The sequence below is a fragment of the Lepisma saccharinum genome, chromosome 5, assembly GCF_977018435.1.
Source record: "Lepisma saccharinum chromosome 5, izLepSacc3.1, whole genome shotgun sequence".
NCBI classification, from domain to species: domain Eukaryota; kingdom Metazoa; phylum Arthropoda; class Insecta; order Zygentoma; family Lepismatidae; genus Lepisma; species Lepisma saccharinum.
This window is the reverse complement of record NC_139233.1, coordinates 19,872,965-19,892,176: the sequence shown is the minus strand read 5'-3', so window position 1 is coordinate 19,892,176 and position 19,212 is coordinate 19,872,965. Positions and strand designations below refer to the sequence as shown.

General features: G+C 39.0%; 1 protein-coding gene across 1 annotated transcript in view; it reads left to right on the top strand.

Moving 5' to 3' along the window:
- The window catches only part of LOC145987698 (uncharacterized), a 126,765-nt gene that overhangs the window by 41,526 nt on the left and 66,027 nt on the right, over positions 1-19,212 (top strand). The gene's annotated exons all lie outside the window — the stretch shown is intronic.

The following is a 19,212-nucleotide window of genomic DNA, read 5'->3' as shown; positions in this document are numbered from 1 at the left end:
CCCGGTTACTTTCTCAAGTAATAAACTCTAAACCCGGTTACTTTCTCAAGTAATAAACTCTAAACCCGGTTACTTTCTCAAGTAAGAAACTCTAAACCCGGTTACTTTCTCAAGTAAGAAACTCTAAACCCGGTCACTTTCTCAAGTAAAGGACTGTAAATCAGATCAATAAATTTTAAAGAATTTCTTACAGATGATCTGCTTCGTAATATTACGGCAATGGCGAAGATTTAACGAGGTTTGACTTCCGTTGTGTTGCATCGACTCTAAATATAGCCCTTTCTTTCCCCCATTGTTAGGCAATTGTTACGTTATCTCCGCCCCACGTGGCATGCATTGATTGCATGGCTCGTAGATTGCCTGACCCGTTCCAAATCTCGCCTCGGAGCGTTTCCTGTCAAACTTTATTTCTGACTCCATGCTTTCATTTATAACCTGAAAGGAGAGTACAAGTTCTTTTCTTAAAACTCTCGTCACCATGGCAACGAACTGAACGCCACCTATCGGCGCCTATTTGAAGCAGGCCAATGACGCCGCACGTGTTTTGTAGAACCTTTGAGGGTTTCAGTTTGGTGTTTGTCGTGCGAACGAAATGCTGGAAGTTTTTTAAGGTTCCAATTAGATTTTCTGGTGCAAATAGCAGGTACGTAAGTCCTTCTACCTGAAAATCTTTTAGTTAGTGAAAATTAGCGTTGGGCTATATATGGTCCAGCGATATTGAAAAAATATCGTCCAGGCAATATGAACTAGACAATGTATCGTAACGATATTTTGGCGATATATCAACTCGAGATTTTAGCGACATATATCGCCCATATCACGATACGAAAAAATATCGTATCGAATCATCTGTGGCGATATTTTCTTGACGATATATCGCAATATTAAATTTACGATATCGTTCATCCCTAGTAAAAATGATACCAACACTGGATTGGATTGATTTGGTGTTTTAAGTCCACTTTATGCACAGTAAGGCTAATCGGGACTGGACCTACAGTTTAAAGTGGGATCCGAACCACTTGTGCCTCCACCGGGTATCGAACCCGAGATACCAACACGGAGTGGCGTACCGCTGGAGGGGAGGGGTTCTTAGTGCCTGGAGTTCGATATACACAGAATGGTTCAAAAGTAGCACAGCCCTGAATTTCGTGAATAATTACTTAAAAACGTGATATTTATAACAGAAGCCCGGGGGATCATATAAGGAAGGTTTCAGACCGATGCGACACGTGTCGCTTGGGAACGAGCCAATCAACAGAAACGTTTCACACCGGAGCAGCATGAAGGCCCGCGCAAGCTTGCTTTCGATTGGTGAAACGATGAGTTGTAAAGAGTTCGTAGCCTATAAAGAAGTGGCCTTTGTTCTAAGCATAGCCTTGGAGCTTTCGTGTAAAGGAAGTCATGGCATTTGCTGTTGTGGCAAAGTTCGTTCTTGAAGAGTTGTCCATTCATGATTCTGAAACGAAATCTCAGATCTGAAAAGTGGCGGCGAAGAGAAAGATTGTATAGTCGACGCGCTAGCTACGTTAACGACCGGCTGGCTTTGAAGTCCACGGAGCGCGCCCACCAGGTGCAACAATCAAATTCAACGCACAGTGTTGCCTCACATCTACTCTACGCCACCTTGTCCCTCCGCGCACAAGCACCTTCCCACGGTCTCCACATTGAAGTTGCAAAGTACGGCAACAGCGTATCCGCAGTCATGTGACTGAGACTCCACGTGGAGTAGACGAGCAGAATGACAGCTGCGCCCATTGGCTGAAGGTTAGTGCATATTTTAGCTTAATGTGCATATAGTCTGCATATATTTGGACTTGGGAGTAATTTTCATGTAATTGTTCGTTTCATGTTTGTCTGCTTCATTTTCCCCGTCAGCATATAAAAATAGCCTACTTCGTCTGGTCATGGGCACCAGTTGGGTCAAGAACATTCCAAAACTCACCTCATACCATTGCACTGATTCTGAAGATAGAGAACCAACGACCTTTCAGAGATGTGAGTCACATTTCCAAATTCCAGCGACAACTCTGATCGCGTTTTTGAGGATTATCTGTTATTGTGACATGTTGATAAATCTGTGTACACTGCAGAAGTGGCAATAAATGCCGAACGAGAGAAGAAGTAACAGCTCTAAACATGTACATAATACATTTCAAGCATTTAGAGTAGTTTTTGGCAGCTTAAATGGAAAATGGCCGAAATGCAAATTTACCATGCTCAAACAGAGCTTTCATTTTTGGCAACAGAAAACATTTGCTGCCTGCGTAGGCCTGGACACTGTGATTTTTATAAAGTTATGTTATTTTTTTCGGACAATGCTGCTGTACGTACAAACTAGTGAAGGATCATTCTGTTATTTATTACAAAATAAGAAGATGGGAGAGACTAAGGGAATGATTGTCAGATGAAGATATGCACTATGAGCGCATTTTATTCTTAAATTAGACATAATAAAAATACAATAACTGTTTGCGATTATTTATGTCTGTCGATGGATGGCAGCTAAATATTCAAACAACATACTGGTTCGGATTAAACATGATTTTTGGGTGATTTTCTCCACGGAAGTAGTAGTGATTTGAAGTGCTAATTTTACTATTATAGTAATTGGAAGGAGAAGAATGGCAGTCCTATAGAAACTGAGATAGCATCCATGGGATTTGTGTACTTATTGATATATTTAATGCCGTTTTTATGAGCGTATAGTACAGTCCCTGGTTTTGATAAGGAAAATTGTCACAGTATATAACCTGCAACACAATTTATGTTTTAAAACATTATGCTTTTATTATTCTTTGGCCTATCGTTGTGTATTATTTTCCATTAAATCTCGCGCGACAAATAGCGTTTGTTCGACTCCCATGTTACGGTAGGTGCAAACCACGGATTCATAGTGCAGATGGTTTGCTGCCCGAGTTCAATACCTGCCTATAATACATTTATCTCTGTGCAAACTCTATCGCTACCAGAACCACACGTTAAATGTAGCAATCCAGCATTGCTTCCTTTGAATTGACGGTTAAGGTGATGGATTCACATTCGGAGTGTTGAATCACCGCATTAGGCCATTCAGACCATTGTGGTATGTCTGTAGTTGTACCATGTGCAATTTATGATTGTGTTGTTAACGTGAATAAAAATGCAGTTAATCTGAATCTTAAATGAAGTATTAAAAATATGGTAAAATTTCGTTGATAGTTTTGAACAGACAAAGATTAGATTTTTTTTTCTTTCTTTGTCCATCCAATCTCTTTTCGATATTGCTCAAAAGAAAATAGTACCAGCAGAAATTGAGAAAACTGAATTGGAGGAAGAGTTAGCAATAGCTTCCAGAAACCCAGGGTATTTCACAACTGAAATTTATTTACTTATTTGAAAATTCTGAATACAGAAAAATCCATTTTACATCAGGATATCAACACAAGAAATGAAACGAACAAATACTGCCCAGTGGCATCATGTGAAATGGAAATAACATTTTCAAAATGCAAAGACATATTTTCTGACAATCGCAATAGTCTTCTATCTGAAAACATTAATAAATAACATCTAGTATATTGAAATGCTAAAGTAATAGAATAAGATATTGATTAACGAAACGAAAAGAGCATAGGGTTTTCGACAAGGTACGTATATTATTATAATTGCAATATTGCAGTTTTTAGAGCAAGCCTCGAGACAAAGGAATGCATGTAATATAAATCATTTTGTTACATGAAACTAAAAACATTATTTGTAAATTAGTATGTTTTGGTGATACTAAATACGCACAATTTATTACACTTTCATTTCTATAATTGCGTTCAGTGATTTACTGATAAATTTACTTCCCATGTAAAGCGTACAGAATCTTAAAATGGGTTGTTTTGAAAATTGTTAGTGCAAGTGCATATTTTGGCATTTTTAGTGCATATTTGCATGCATATTTTGGCTTTTTAGTGCATATAAATCCGCCCCCTACGAGCCACTGCGAAGGCCTTTCCACCCATCTGCCTGTGAACTGAGGCCATTGTCGAACTTTCTTCTCCATTAGTAAACTTGTTGGTGTAGTAAGCATGCACAGAGATATTGAATTTTCATTTGCCGAGAAGTTTCTGTAAGTTTTAGGCTGACAGAGGGCAAGAAACCACTCCCCTACACTGGTGCAAGTGTGAATAGGACGCGCCATCTTTAAAATAACAAATATGATGTTTTGAAGTCCACTTTACTAGTGTTGCAGCCTTGAGGTCGTTTTGTAAATAATAGTTGATAGAGCCCAACACATATATTTCTGCCGTACGATGCGCGACACAACTCAAGAAGCAGTGTTGCTAATGGAGCAGATAGAAAAATCGCTGCAATGCTCCGATGCACAGCTGTTACGTACAACAAGAAAATTAGAGAATTCAGGTCTATCTCACGTTGAGTTTTAATACCAGGACTAGGATTAATATGTACTAACAAGTGGCTTTATATGTAGCTACATACGTATGGACTAAAAATTTGCAAAATATGGACTAACACATACGTAAAATTACCAAAAATGCTGCAAAGAAGACTTCTTCATAGTTATTCCTTATTTGAGTGATTTCAAACAAAATAAACAATTTATTATTTTCCATTGCATTAATGCACTGGTGGCATTCTAACTGTTCATTCCCAAAACCCGTCTACACTGGCACGAAACTGCAACGACAGATAATACACGAGCGACGCTACCACTGCTTTGAGAACTAATAACATGCGAACGTGTTAAACCGCGACAATTGGACCACAATACTCCTCCTCAAGCAGTATTATTGCCTCTCTGTGATCGGCGACAGTCGGTTGTCTTTGTTGTACATTTACAAACGATGCCGGCTTCCACAACAATAACAAGTACATATACTGCCACTAGACGATAAGCTGCGCGACTTTTTCTTCTGAAATCTCAAGAGATTGTCTTTCGTTCATGATAGCCCTGATTGTTCGTTCAGGAACTCCAGTCGGAGCCGCTGCTCTCTTGCCAAAATTCTTTATTGGGATGCTAACACTTTGACTGGCTTCCTCCTTCATGAACTCCTGCACGTTGCTTATAATTTCCAGAGCTTGGCTATGTAAGGTTTTTGATTTCAACTTTGACAGAACTGGAAGCATTATGGGATTTAACGTTCATTAACAAACACACACTTTCACATACACACACGCAATACACGCACACAACGTCGAACCTGTCAAATACTTAGTATAAAATAAAAATATGGTGCTTCCAATCCAACAAAACTCACCGTCACTTTAACTGCCTTTCTCCTTCCGTGACAGAAATAGTGCTTCATTATTTCAGTTGGCAACACAAGTTACTAGCTAGCCAATGAGCATGCACTGCATAAAAGAAGCAACCACTTCGTCATGCTATATTGCCACATTACCGTCCCTACCGAACGGTGTGAACCGCGATCAATTGTTTTCAATGATGTTTGCGCGAGTGTGTCCAGGAATGGAATGACAATATGGCAACAATGGCGAAGGTTGGCGAGCAGCGTAGAACATGCGATGCTAAGAGAGAGGGAGACGAAACTAAAATTGGTATATGCGCAATGGCCAAGATATGTGCGTTGCACTCTACCTCATGTAAATTTGAGCTGTATACAGTCTGCCCTACATTTTTTATTGGACTTTGAAGGTTTTAATTTGACTCTTGTAATATAACCAAAACAAGTACTATAGAGCCAAGACATAGCGGAGAATATGCGAACTAATAGTTTCCTCTTCATTTGAACATTCGGCACTAGATTCCAAGTGTAATTAACCCTGATGCGCTATGTATGTTAAATACGTATGTTTCTTTACACACATATAAACTAATAAACACAAAAATAAAGTTCAAGGCAAGATTGAGGCGTGGCCCTTCCCGACACCCAAATGTCAACCTCTCTTCCACGAAGTACACCCTGGACTCCATTTTGTAGACTAACCACGCTAATGTAATCACTAGACCTCGGATTTTTAGGTTCTAAAAAGTGTGCTTTTAGGTACCTAAAATAGGCTCTAAAAATCCTAAAATAGGTTCGAAAAACCTTAAAATAGGTTCTAAAAATCCTAAAATAGGTCCTAAAAATCTTAAGTTAGGCTTGAAAAATCTTGAAGTAGGTTCAAAAGAACTTAAAATAGTTCAAAATTCCTGAAAATTCTGATTAGGTATAGTCACCGGCAGTGAAAATGGGACACCTGTATCTTCCATAACGTCATGTGTGTTGCCTAACCCTTCGGCGATGGCAGAACTTAACCATTGGAAATTTGCTATTAAAATCCACTCTTCGCCGTATACTTAGGCAAAAATCTTTTTTCATGTTACCCACAGTCAAACTCCACAATTTTGTCTGTGAGGATCGTCTTATATTTCAACAGAAACATAGTCAGTGGTGCAAACTTGAATGCTGAAATGTTAGTTTGCAAGGATGAATGCCACAAAGCACCGAAGTGACGCGAAAAGTGAGCAAGACTACACAGATCAGACCAATAGGTAACAGTGGCACCAGACATTTGATCTTTTAAAAATCGCCATGGACTTGGAGGAAGGGAAATCAACAGAGAGTACGTTTCAAATACGTTCGTCATTGAATTTTTTCGTTACCAAACAAAGCAAATGCCTCTGTGCGACATAAAAATCCTGTAAAACTTTTAAAGATATATAAAAACCTAAAAAAGGCTTGATTTAGGCCCATAAACCTAAAATAGGTTCTAAGAAGCAAATTAGTTTTTTTTAGGTCCTATAAAACTTCATCAGTCGTTGCGTTTTTTAACGAAACGCTGACATATCTTATTATTTCTTACATACCTGTAAAGGAAGAAAAAAGGGTTAAAACCTAAAATCCGAGGTCTAGTAATCCCTAATCCCAGCCAGGATATCTTTCGTGCCCTATGTGCCATTTTACAGTCAGAGCCTTTAACCTAGGTATTGAGATTTTATCATAGGAGTCAATATAGTTTTAGATGTTTGTAACGATTCAATGTTTTATAAATTGAGACAGAAAGTTTTCAAACAGATTGTGTGACGGAAACAGGTATCCTATACGCTGACGTGCTCGTAATTTAAAATTCAATCAATCAAGAAAAGATTGGATTCACTACAGTTACTTTATACAGAAGAACATGGTTATTGAAGGTCCAAGAACTGTAAATTAAGTCCGGGAGAGAAAATCGGAAAGCGTAAATGAGTTCTGGACCGTAAATATTTTTTTTTATTAAACCTTTTTTTTTCCGGATCAATTTAGATACGATCTAAATTCAATATTGAAATGAAACAATTCACAACTTGGACCGAATTTAAATTGTGCAATAAAAAAGGATCCGGTCTTGTTACGGAATCCAATAGAACCCATTAGAATTTACGGGTTACTGGACCTTTACAAATCCTGCAGACAAGGCAGAACCGATTTATATCCACTCAATCTTTCGGTAATGAGTAGAGGCATGACCATAAAGTTCTAAGATAGGGGTGTCATCTTGTTTTGGTGACCAGGAATGTTGAATATGAGTAAAATTTAGAAGATTAATACAAGAAAAGCATATCACAGAAACAGGATTTTCTTTTCAGTTTGGAATGCAGACTTACGAATTCGATTCCTTGCCTGATCCGGCGGAAAGGCATCCGCCTGACAGCCGGATCTGAATTGACAGGTATTGGAATTTGTATATCTGAGGAACCGAATCGATCTGAGAAGATCGGAAGGAAAATTGAGGGTCTGTTCTTATTTTGAAATCTGTGTGAACCTGTCTCGTGGACAACAAGGGATCATGTAGGTACCTAAATGATGGAGGTGTCTCTTAGTATCTCATGTCAGCCGATTTACCCTCCCGCTGCCCCTATTATTAGCCCGATAGGTAATTTACATTTAGAGAAAGAAGGAAACACTTTGGAGGCGCCGTGTACATGTACAGTGGATTTAGTATATATATCATTGGCGTAAATATGGTTATTTACACGAAATTAGCATTGTGTTTCATGTAAGTGTGCGTACACAGGGGTAAAGAGGTGACCCTTTTTGTAGGCATCCAAATGTCAACCTCTTCTCAACGTATACTACACCCTGTACTGCATTTTGCAGACTAACAAGGCTATGGCGCCTGAATTCACAGCCAGTATAATCCTCTGTGGGGATCCTGTTGTGTTGACCCTTCCTCAATCCATCTTGTCATCATTCATCCCATCGTCGCGATTAACAAAAAGTGGCATAAAAGCGACGTAAAATAAACTCAACAAATTTAAGTGTACACATGCTTACCTTCATAGAATACGCCCACGGTGGGGGGGGGGGACCTGTGCAAAGCTGTAGGCCGGCTGGAAGTACTCGAACTCTGCCGGTGGACAAATTGAAATTCGGCGAATCGTGGGAAGGGAATCCCCCTTTTGACAAAAGGCGCTCAATGAATCTTACTCACGCGTCAGGTGTTCGCACAGGAATCTATTAACAATGAACAGATCGATGACTACCACTCAAAGGCCCTGTTTGATAGAGTTTTCTCTTCAATCTCTCCGGTGCGGTTTTCACTCTTCCTAGAAATAGGCTCCCTCCAAAACACACACACACATTGACCAGGGGCAACTTATTGCCCCTTATCTATTTTGTGAGCTTTTAGCTTTGCAGACAATAATTATATGCCTAAAGCCCCGCTGCTTTCACAGCGACAACAATCGGATTTCTTTAGATTAGACTGCTTTTTTTATTCGGAATAAAATCCAATTCAATAACTTAAAGCACAAAGAATATTATTACTCTTATTTCGTTCATATCAAGTATATGAATGGCTTATGGGCGGTGCTGGGAGGGGGTTCAGGCTGTTGACATAGATTAGGAAAATAAATCTAATAATAGTTATAATAGCTATTATAAACAAATAACAACACATATTTATTTCCACCTTTATTATTGTTGTTTTATGCGGGAACCTTCATGTTCTATACACCATGTGAGAATATTCAGTTCAGCCATTTTTCTTTCAATTCTTTTACATTTCAAACAGTGCAGTTACTTTACAAATATGCATAATTATTCTAATTGTTATACAGGTTTACACATCAGAAAAAAATCTTGGATAGTAAGGAGGTATTGAAGTCATGCAGTCTCATGTTTGGAATTATGAAACTTGAGAGCTGCTAGGGCCTCTGCAATGGCGCAGTGGTAGCGTCGTCGCCTTGTAATCAAGGGGTCCCGGGTTCGATATCCGGTGGAGGCACATAGTGGTTCGGATCCCACTTTAAACTGTAGGTCCAGTCCCGATTAGCCTTACTGTGCATAAAGTGGACTTAAAACATCAAAACAATTGAGAGCTGCTAAAGTAAATGCATGTACGGTCGACGGCAATAAAAATGGGACACCTATATCCTGAAATACACGCTTCCTTGCAAGGCGTTGTGTGTGTTGCCTAACGCTACGGCGATAAGTAGATTTTAAGAGCAAATTTTCAATGGAAACTTCTATCACCGGCGTAGAGTTATGGTAGTTACACAACACATGACTGTACAGTCAGCAGACCAATTTCCTTTGTTGTGGAAACATTAAAACGCACATTTCCAAGGTTTATAAAGTTATCTAGCGACTAGGACTTGGATGCAAGCTGTTGTAAGTTCTATTTTTATAGAAATCTAGACTTTCGATGCTGATCCTCAAGAAACTATGCAGCTATAGTTGTAATACAGAGTGGCTAATCACACACCCGCATCAGTGTGGAGATGCGTCATTAGCTGGATGACAATTTCCCGCAACACTGGATTTGTCGTAGGTCAGCGTTATGGACTCCTCGGTCACCTGACTTAGATCCACCGAATTTTGCTGCAAAGAGCTGAAATCCAAGTATACACTACAGATCTGAAACAGGCACCATTTGCGTGAACGAATTGCTGTAAAGATGGTGTCCCACATTCTGCCTAACTTGCCTACATTTATAGAAATGAAGATCACGTTGACAATTTACTGTAATTGTAACGATAATAATAATGTAATTCGTCTATTGTTGCGGAACTTTTGGAACCTCCTGTAGATTCTGTTTTACAAAGCCAGGGCTCATAAAGTGGCTGTATCTTACAGAGTTCTCGTGCCAGGAAAATGTGTTTATTTTAAGCACACAAATAACTTTTGCAATAATTTTTATTGTCAGTGCACGACGCAAGACTTGGACCAATGCCAATCTTTTGGATTACTGTGCCTTCTCACGAATGTTTGTATCCACACGAGGCTCCTCAGTGCTTCCAATGAACTTGACTTGCCGGTGCAACTTTCTCTCCTATTGGTCACCATCTATCCCACTGTAAAGATGACACTAAATGATTTACCCCCTCCCCATTTTCACATATACCAAATTTATGGGCGTTGACCTATGCCCCCCCCCCCCAAATCCGACGATTTTTTTTGGATGAACATCTGGTGAAATTCTTACGATTCTCCATCAGAGAAGCCCGTTTTGCGAATTCGCCGTTTCAATATTTTGCCGGTAGAGTGCGCTGACAAGCGTTGCAGATGTTTTGGTTCGGAGAGTAACCCTTCTGTGTGCTACGAGGTAATTAGCGAGAGGTCTTAAATATCGTCAACCTGGAAGGATCTACCTTGCTCTTGTCCTCCGCTAAATGTAACTATTATTTAACTTTTGCATCACCTTCGTTCGTTCATCGGATGGCATCGATTTTTCTGCAGGACAACGCCAGGCCTCATACTGCGAGGAACACCAATGAGACCTATTTTATTCATACCGTTCGTTGGGAGTGGCAGATCCTACCTCATCTTCTGTATTTTCTGTATTAAGTAACTAGAACCTTCTTTTTTGTCACTAGACAACCATTTGATAAGAATACCGTTCCCAAATATAGAAAACAAATTGGTCAGTTTTTGCTTGTTCATAAATAAGAGTGGAAAGTGAATGTGGTTATTTCAATCAATACAGAATTTTCTGCCGTCTATTATTGTTTCATTTTTCATTACAAATAAAAAAAAATACACGAATGATTATGGTTACCTCATTCTGTTAACCCCCCAAATGGAAAGAAACCTTTCATTTGTCGAAAATTTCAATAAAGAGCAAAATGCTTTCATCTTTAAATGAAATTCAGGAAGCCACAAACCGATCCATAGGGCTATTTAAAGGTGCAGCCAAATGCGAAACGTATTTTGCTCAATTTCTCGAGATATTCTGAAATGGAAATGAAGGCTTTTAAGCCTAAACGGCGCACGCATTTAGAAGGAACATGAGTTTGGCCAATACCCAGCCAGTGCTAATGCGCTGTTGCCAAACTAACTGCTAGCGCAAGGGAAGGACAGAAAATTCGCGATGGGTCCATTATTTTCATAATGCATGCACAGTATATATGAGTACAGTGAAATAATATAGTGAATATTTCTACACAGGCTTATAATATCATATAGCATATACGAGAAACCCATACCTGAAAGAAACTTTAAGGTATTTATTCATCACCTCTCTCGTCGTCTTCCTCGGTCTCCGTGTCACTGATTTCACTAATTTCCGAATCACTCTCCTGGAGGTTAATGATTAGATTTTGCATCCTTGGTGCCTGTACTACTGGTGCTAGGTTTTGAGAGTGACATTATTTAAAATAAAAAAGAACACACGGAACACACACTATTGCACGAAAGGGCTGTATTTAATATTTTCACAAACTGTTCTTTGTGGCGCACGAGTGAACGATAAGCGAATAATTTTACATCAGCTTTGCTACGAAAACGCTGAAGTCAAACTGACCCAGACTTTCAATGTCCGAGAACGCCAAGAACAATGAAGGGTCGTTGTTTATATCGAGGCGAATTTAACACCCACAGTTTTCCCTAGACACAACAACTCAGCTGCGTCAACACGGTGGCAACGAAAAACACAGGCGGAAGGAAATGAAAAGTGATGTTTCCCTTGTTTCTTCAAGGAACGATAACTCCGGCTGTAGGCGACGGAAATTTATGGGACTTGGACAGGCAGGTTCAAAATGTATTTCCCCATCTCATGATGAACCTTAATGTGGCGAATTTTATGAATACTTCTTGCGCGCAAGAAAATTACAGAACACGGCTTTTAACTTCCGCGCCGCAGTCTCCTAACTGTACAACGTTGCACTCCTGCCATTGGCTGATCGCCACGCACACCCTCTGCGTGGCCCCGCCCGATATCGCTTCTAAAAGCGTGCGTCGTATAGCGGGGCATTGTTTTCGATCGTTCATTCATAAGTATCCTAGTCCATATGCAACCCGCAAACGTTGAGTGTGGAGATGGTTGCATGGCATTACCTATTGCCGAACGGTGTTCATGGGATGCATACAGGGGCGGCAGGAGAAGAATTCCTGATTTTTTTAAGCCCACTTTATACACAGATACACTAATTGCGACTTGACCTACAGTTTAAAGTGGGATCCGAAACCACTACGTGTCTCCACCTGGTATCGTAGCCGAGGCCCCTTGATTACAAGGCGATGACGTTACCACTACGCTATTCCAAGCCGATATTTTTGACGTTCCCAATTACTCCTTCTCCACCTCTCAAGATATAATGAACCTTTATAGGCTTTATGTTATGGTAATATGAATGATGTCTATTTTGGGACGTGCAATTTAACAAACACACAAAATGAGATTACAAGCACTTATTCCCTCAATTGATGTGTGTCGGTGTCGGGGGACGAGGACTTCACCAACTTATTTGACAAAAACTGTGTTGATCTTTTAGTTTCTAATGCACATCGCTGTTTGTGAGATAAATTAAACAATGCAGTGGCCATTAAGAAACAGTATATTTGAGATTGGTAAAGTTACGTCAGTCAATATTGCGTATTGTAGCATCACAGCACGAGTTGCATGAGCGCGAAGAGCGAAGAACCGGGTAGGAATTCTGCCGCTGTCGTCTGCTTCAGAAGGCAGGAAGGGTCACATGAACCAATCACGGTAGACCTCTTTTACGCTGGCGTAAGAGAGCCCATTTACGCGCGTGCTGTAGAAATGGAAGCTTTCCCTCCATAAAGGCAGCAAGGAATATAGGAGTCCTGTACGCCGAACCTGCTCGGCGTCCGGCCGGGAAAGGCATTGAAAAGAGATGCTAGAACGAGTGTTGAGAGTGGAGCGTTGCAAGCGGATCGCGAAAAATAGCTATTATAATGCCATGAAGGTCAAACATATATGAAATTAGTCACGTTTTACTTTATAATCACAGCATTTAAGCTTTTTTGAAATTTTAAATCTGGGAACGCCGGGCGTACGGGCGTACTATAACGCTACGCCACTGAAAATAAACCAAATCAATCAATCAAAAAAGCAAGCGCAAAATTAATGTAGTCGTGGACAATTTGATGAGGAATACTTATGCACCTGTACAGTGGGATGCGCAAGTACTATTCGGTAAATTGTCCATACGTATTTTCATAAATTTTCTCTTGCATACTACGTGGATTTAGGGTCTGGATTTTTACCTATAGTGGTGTAGAGGTTGTATGTAACTTGTTTGGCTTTGTTATCCAATGGACATTTCCACTCAATTTTTTTTACAACAATTTTAAAAACTACGCCCTGGAAAAATGACCCCTGCAAGTTCTCGCGTTTCTCTGCGTCCAGTTTAAGGCAGAAACAAGACTTCCAAAGTTGCGCGGCTAGCGTTGCGCAGAAAACACGCCGCCGCCATGTTACTACGTCACTCCTTAGGGAGATCTCGTTTGTCGTCTGCTTCGAGCGTCCAGTTCCGGATGGCTAGCCCACGTGAGCGAACACGTGCAGCAGTTTTACAAATCTGTACCGATTTAAATAATGGAAGAAGGAGCGATAGGAGAAAGGAAAGCTATGCTTTGTAATGATCATTCTTCTATGAAATATCCGTGCTGCTCACGTGCAATATAAATGAAAGGGTTCAGCTGCGTGTGTGTTCTCAGGCCATGCGAAAAATATTGCTTATAAAATTGGTTGCTGACCAGACACTCAAAAATATTTTTTAAACTTATATTTATCGATATTTACCGTAACATATGTAGTGCAAAATAAGAATTTTCACATTCTTCATTTTATTTATAAAGCCTATTTAACTTTCTTTTCCATAAAGCAATTCCAGTTTGTGTTCCATTTCTGTTGCGCAAATTATGATCAAATATTTTTGTGCAGATAAGAGAAAATACACTGAGAAGATTACATTAGTTGCACAGTACATATCTATACTTAGTTTATGTATAATTATTACAAGGAAATAATGTGTATAACCATGGGCGTATTTAAGGGGGATCCAACGGGTCCAACCCCCCTCTTTTTTTGGTTCACTAAAATTACCAGTTTCCTTGTTCTATCCGCTTGTTCATAAAAATTCCTTCCGACTTATTTCATTCTCTTAAATTAGAGACGTATAGGACGGGATACGGATGGGAAGGAAATTTCGTAATTCCACACACCAGATGGGACTGCAGACCAATATCTGCAATTTCCTGATAGTTTCGGAATTTCTGCGATAAGAAACTGCATTGAGACTGTCAAATCAGTTATTTTTCCCCCCTCGAATCATATTAAAGAAATTTGGTTCTTAAAAACGTAGTGGCACAAGATGAACAGAAAAGTATCAATACTAAGTATCAATACTTCGTGACTACAAACACACAACTTTGTCGGGTCCAACATCCCCTCCCCCCATGCTCCCCAACAAGCTTCCGGCCAGCAGTGTCCTGGAGTTTCACTTACGAAATAAAACAACCCTAATCATAACAAAAGTTGATCCATCCTTTTCCCCCGTGAACTATATATACGCCCATGTGTATAACAATATCCCATACTGAAATAGTACGATATAATTATTTTGAATTTTGTACTGCGAAAAAAGCCGCCTCATCTCGTTACCCCGAACGCATTAATTGGTTGGTTCACAACTTCACCACTAAGGATCCTATCGAGACGAGACATGGCAGCCTTGGTCTCGTTCTCGTTGAGAGTTGTAAATGTCTGTCTCGTGTTTATTTGTAAATGTCTCATTGACAGTCTCGTCTCAATTTATAAACATCCGTCTCGGTTTGGGAGGACAATCTAGAAAAATATAGAATTAACAACGTATGCAAAGGCTTATCATTATAATTACAAAGAAAAACCTTTCTTAATATTTTTTTATTGTTTTTTTTACTCCTAGTTTCGACGGTAGAGCCCTCGAAAACTAAATATTATCCTGCTTATATATGCAAACCAAACTGCAGATTCAGAATTGCCAGGAATGAACTGGCGTTGTAATTATTATACACAAAATTCATGATTTATCTGAGGAAGTCGCATGTTCCAGGTTTGACTCTCGACCTGGGTATGACTGTTTCCTTGTGAGTGACATTTCATTGAACTGGAAATTGTTACATGGGAGGATGTTTACTCGAGACTTCGGGGACAGCTAGGGGGATGCTTCTATTGTTAATGTTAGTGTTGCTCACGAGACGAGGCATGTTCCGTCTCGTCTAATAAAAGGAGATGGGACAAGTGTATGTTTTCGAAATGAGATGGGACAGAAGAAAAAGTTCGTCTCTTATCATGGCAGGTTGGATGATACTTAGATTGTGTAGTTGGTGGTAGTGTGTGTGGGGAGGGGGTGTACTCCTGCACCCCGACTTCGAATACTGCTTGTAGTTATTCATCTTCATTGTAGCGATTGGCCAAAACTGGGAAGAAATGTGATGTTAGAGATGATACATAATAAATTAACCATGCGTTCTCATCGTTGCGGTTAAACAAAGCGAACGGAAAAGCGACGTAAAAGTAGGCTAAATACAAAAATTTGCAATATGTAGAATATTAACTGAAGAAAACTGTCATTTACTGCAGGAAATTAAAAAACTCACCGTACCTTTTTATACCGTATCACCTCTTATATTGCAGAAATTGGCGTGTAAACCAGTGTGTTCTGAAAGTATTACCTTAAAATTTGTGAAGAAAATATTATGACGAAAATAATTGTAATTCCAGAAAAGGCATTCCTATAACATTAAGTTCTTGCCAGTCAGAACTAACCTATGTATTCGCAATGAACAAGGCTGTTCACGTGTTCAGCCATTGACTTTTACAAGGTTTGCTTTGTCACCCTAATGGGAAAACCCTCTACCGAGTGGCTGAATTATAGTAAATACTACTATACTGATAGGGCATAATTCATCGCCAAGAAATGGAGCACAGATTTTTGCACTGGAAGTTGTAAGATACTTGTTTTACACAGTAACAAGTGAATATGCTGTCGCTTCCGCGGCTCATGCTAAGTTGACGGGGCGAGCAGAAGCCCCGCCTGCTTGCATTTCTAAGTGATGACGTCAGAGGACCTCCTGTCTGTGGAGAGTACGTTTTCAAATCCATGACGTAGTAGATGAATTTCAGCGGTGTTTGAAGGAGTGTTTCTCGAGAACCGAAACAAATATCGCCGAGATATTTTGCACATCTCATGTTTGTGTCATTACCTGTAAAATGAATGGATTTAAAACGTTTTTCATGTCAAAGTGGAAATGTCCATTATTGAGGTTCTCATTGTGCAAAACAAGGAGAATATACATGGTGACGGACAATTTGGTTGATACAGTGGGATACATTAGTATTACCGTGCAAATTGTCCATAATTATTTTCATTAATTGTTCTCTTGCATCCTATGTGTTTCTAAGCGATGGATTTTTATGTGTGCTGGTGCAGAAGTTGTCAACAGCTTGTTTAGAGTTTTATCTTAATTCTCGAAGCTCTTATTGGGCCAAGTAAAGTGCATGAATATGGTGGTGGACAATTTGCACGGTAATACTCATGGATCCCATTGTACCAACTTCATTTTTTCAATTCGCGATTAAAATTATCCAATATGCCATCTGGTGAGATAGTCAGGAACCACTCCACGTAGGACACCTCGCTGCACTTCGCCGTGTTGAAGCCATTCAAAGCATGGGGAACATGCGAAAAAGTAGCGTATACTGTTCAGTTTTTTGCTCTAAATCGTTTTGTGGTTCAGGACAAGTGCAAAGATGAAAAAAGGTTTGAGAATTAATTAATGTCCGTAATCATAAAGGTAAGTCAGAAAAACATAATTGGCTTGGTAATGTTGCTGTTTCATTCAGTATGTTAATTTTCAGTGAAGACTGAAAATAGCCTCAATGAAATTGTTGTTATTGTTATTATTATTATCATTATCCGGTGTTGTTATTAAACAAGCCTGCCCCTTTGGGGGAAAAAACGGTACCAGCATGTTTTCATTTATTTCCTCCCAAGCTTTGCAATACAGGTGAATTGCTTTATTTTCAAATCATTTCTGAGAGCCCCAGTTAGGCAGTTACAACCGAGGTGCAGTGCAGATGAAACAGCACTGAAACAGCTTTGAAAATCCAGTGCGTATACATTAATTTCGTGTGCGTTTTCAGTGTTATTTTTATTATCATAATTAAATGCTTCGCTCTCAGCACAGCTTCACCTTCGTTATAGTTCCTGGAATTCACATCGCATACGCAATATTTAAATAGAACGCGTAATTTAAACGTTTCTTCCATACCAGCAATGACAACACGCTGCTATTACGTACAACCAGTAGCGTACGCAGGATTTCGTCAAGGGGGGGTTATTTCTAAAACTTTCTCCAAATTCACATTACCTTTGATTTATTATACTTTAATTAAATAATAATAAACACAATTAATTAATAATATTTATAATTAATTAATTAGCTGAATTACTACTAATAATACTAATAACACCACTACTACTATTATGTAGTAGAGATCTACATAAATATACCATTTATGAAAACAATAGAAAGAAATTACTTTCTAATCATTCAATTTTTCTCAAATCCTGGGAGAATTTTTTTGTTTTTGTTTTTGTTTCTTTGTGTGGTCAACGAGGTGAGACATTTTAAGGATGGAGAAAATCCATAAAACAAGAAAATATATTAAAATAAATTGAAATAATTAAAGTATGGAACTCATCCAAGAAGCTGCGGTGGTGTGGTCGGTAGAGCATCTGACAATCACGCGGGAGATCCGGAATCGATTCCCGAAATTGGTTGGAATTTTTCCGGCTTCTTCCCCACATAAATGTCCCCGATAATTCACATCTGGATTGTCTCACTGTTCTTACCAACAAAACATTTTCCAATAGTTAAGCTTATTGTCGTTTGAATAATTGTCTAGTCAACAAGGTGAGACATTTTAAAGAGAGACATTCAAACGTGCTGCGGTAAATAATACAATGGGAAGGCAGACTGGTGACTGTATTCTTGTCCGCCTAGCCTTTGTCTATACATTAGCCTCTAACAACGAACCAAGAACTTTCTTTAGTTAATTCTCATTGTTCACACAAAATAAATACATGTTCGTTGAACACTGGCGTACATAGAGTCATGGCCGATGGTTAGAGGCACATACTTTTGGTAAATAAAAAAGCAAAATTTCAGTATAAAAACAGAGTCAATTTCGGGTTCAAAAGCTGTAAATGAAATGAAATTTCGCTGTTATAGCGGTGAAAAATCTGTATATAAAATTACATTTTGGTTTTAAAAATGTGAATATAATCGCACTATTACACAAAATAAACATATCCCTTCTAATAGCACATTAAATCATTACCAGAATATTAAGTTTATTCCTGAATAGAGGAGTCCATTTTTGCTTTTCAAATATTTACCACAAAATTAATCAATTTTCCGTGAATTGCATAACACACACGATACTTCAGACTTCAGAAAGTGTCGCGTCGGTGTATAAACGGTAAATTTCGTGTTTAAGAGTCTATTTCGCATTTTGCAGTTCATTTCGCATCATTTCGTGACAAAACAGGGTAGGAAAATGCACCTCACACCTTTCAGAAACCTTTAAAATTAACATTGCAAAGTGTTATTTCAAATTTCGTTTTCTTTTTGTCAAAAACGAAATATGCATGCCTCTACCGATGATGTTACAACCCCTACCAAAATTTTGAGAAAATCAGAATTTTCAAATAAAAATCCGTTAAGAACTATAAAAAATCAAAGGTGTAATATTAAGGGGAGGCTGCTAACTTATTACGAAACCTCTTTTAAAGTGAGTCCCGATTACCATTTTTGCCTTTGAATACAATTTTAATAGACTGAAAAGCTCCAAAAATACGAAATATTTTATTATGCATCCTGCCCTCCAAAACGAAGCCATGTGTTATCCACATTTACTATTCCGGCCCCTCCCCCCCAAAGAAAACTGCGTACGCCAGAGTATTGAACATTGTTGCAACTGAAATACAAAACATTCTATTTCTCTTTT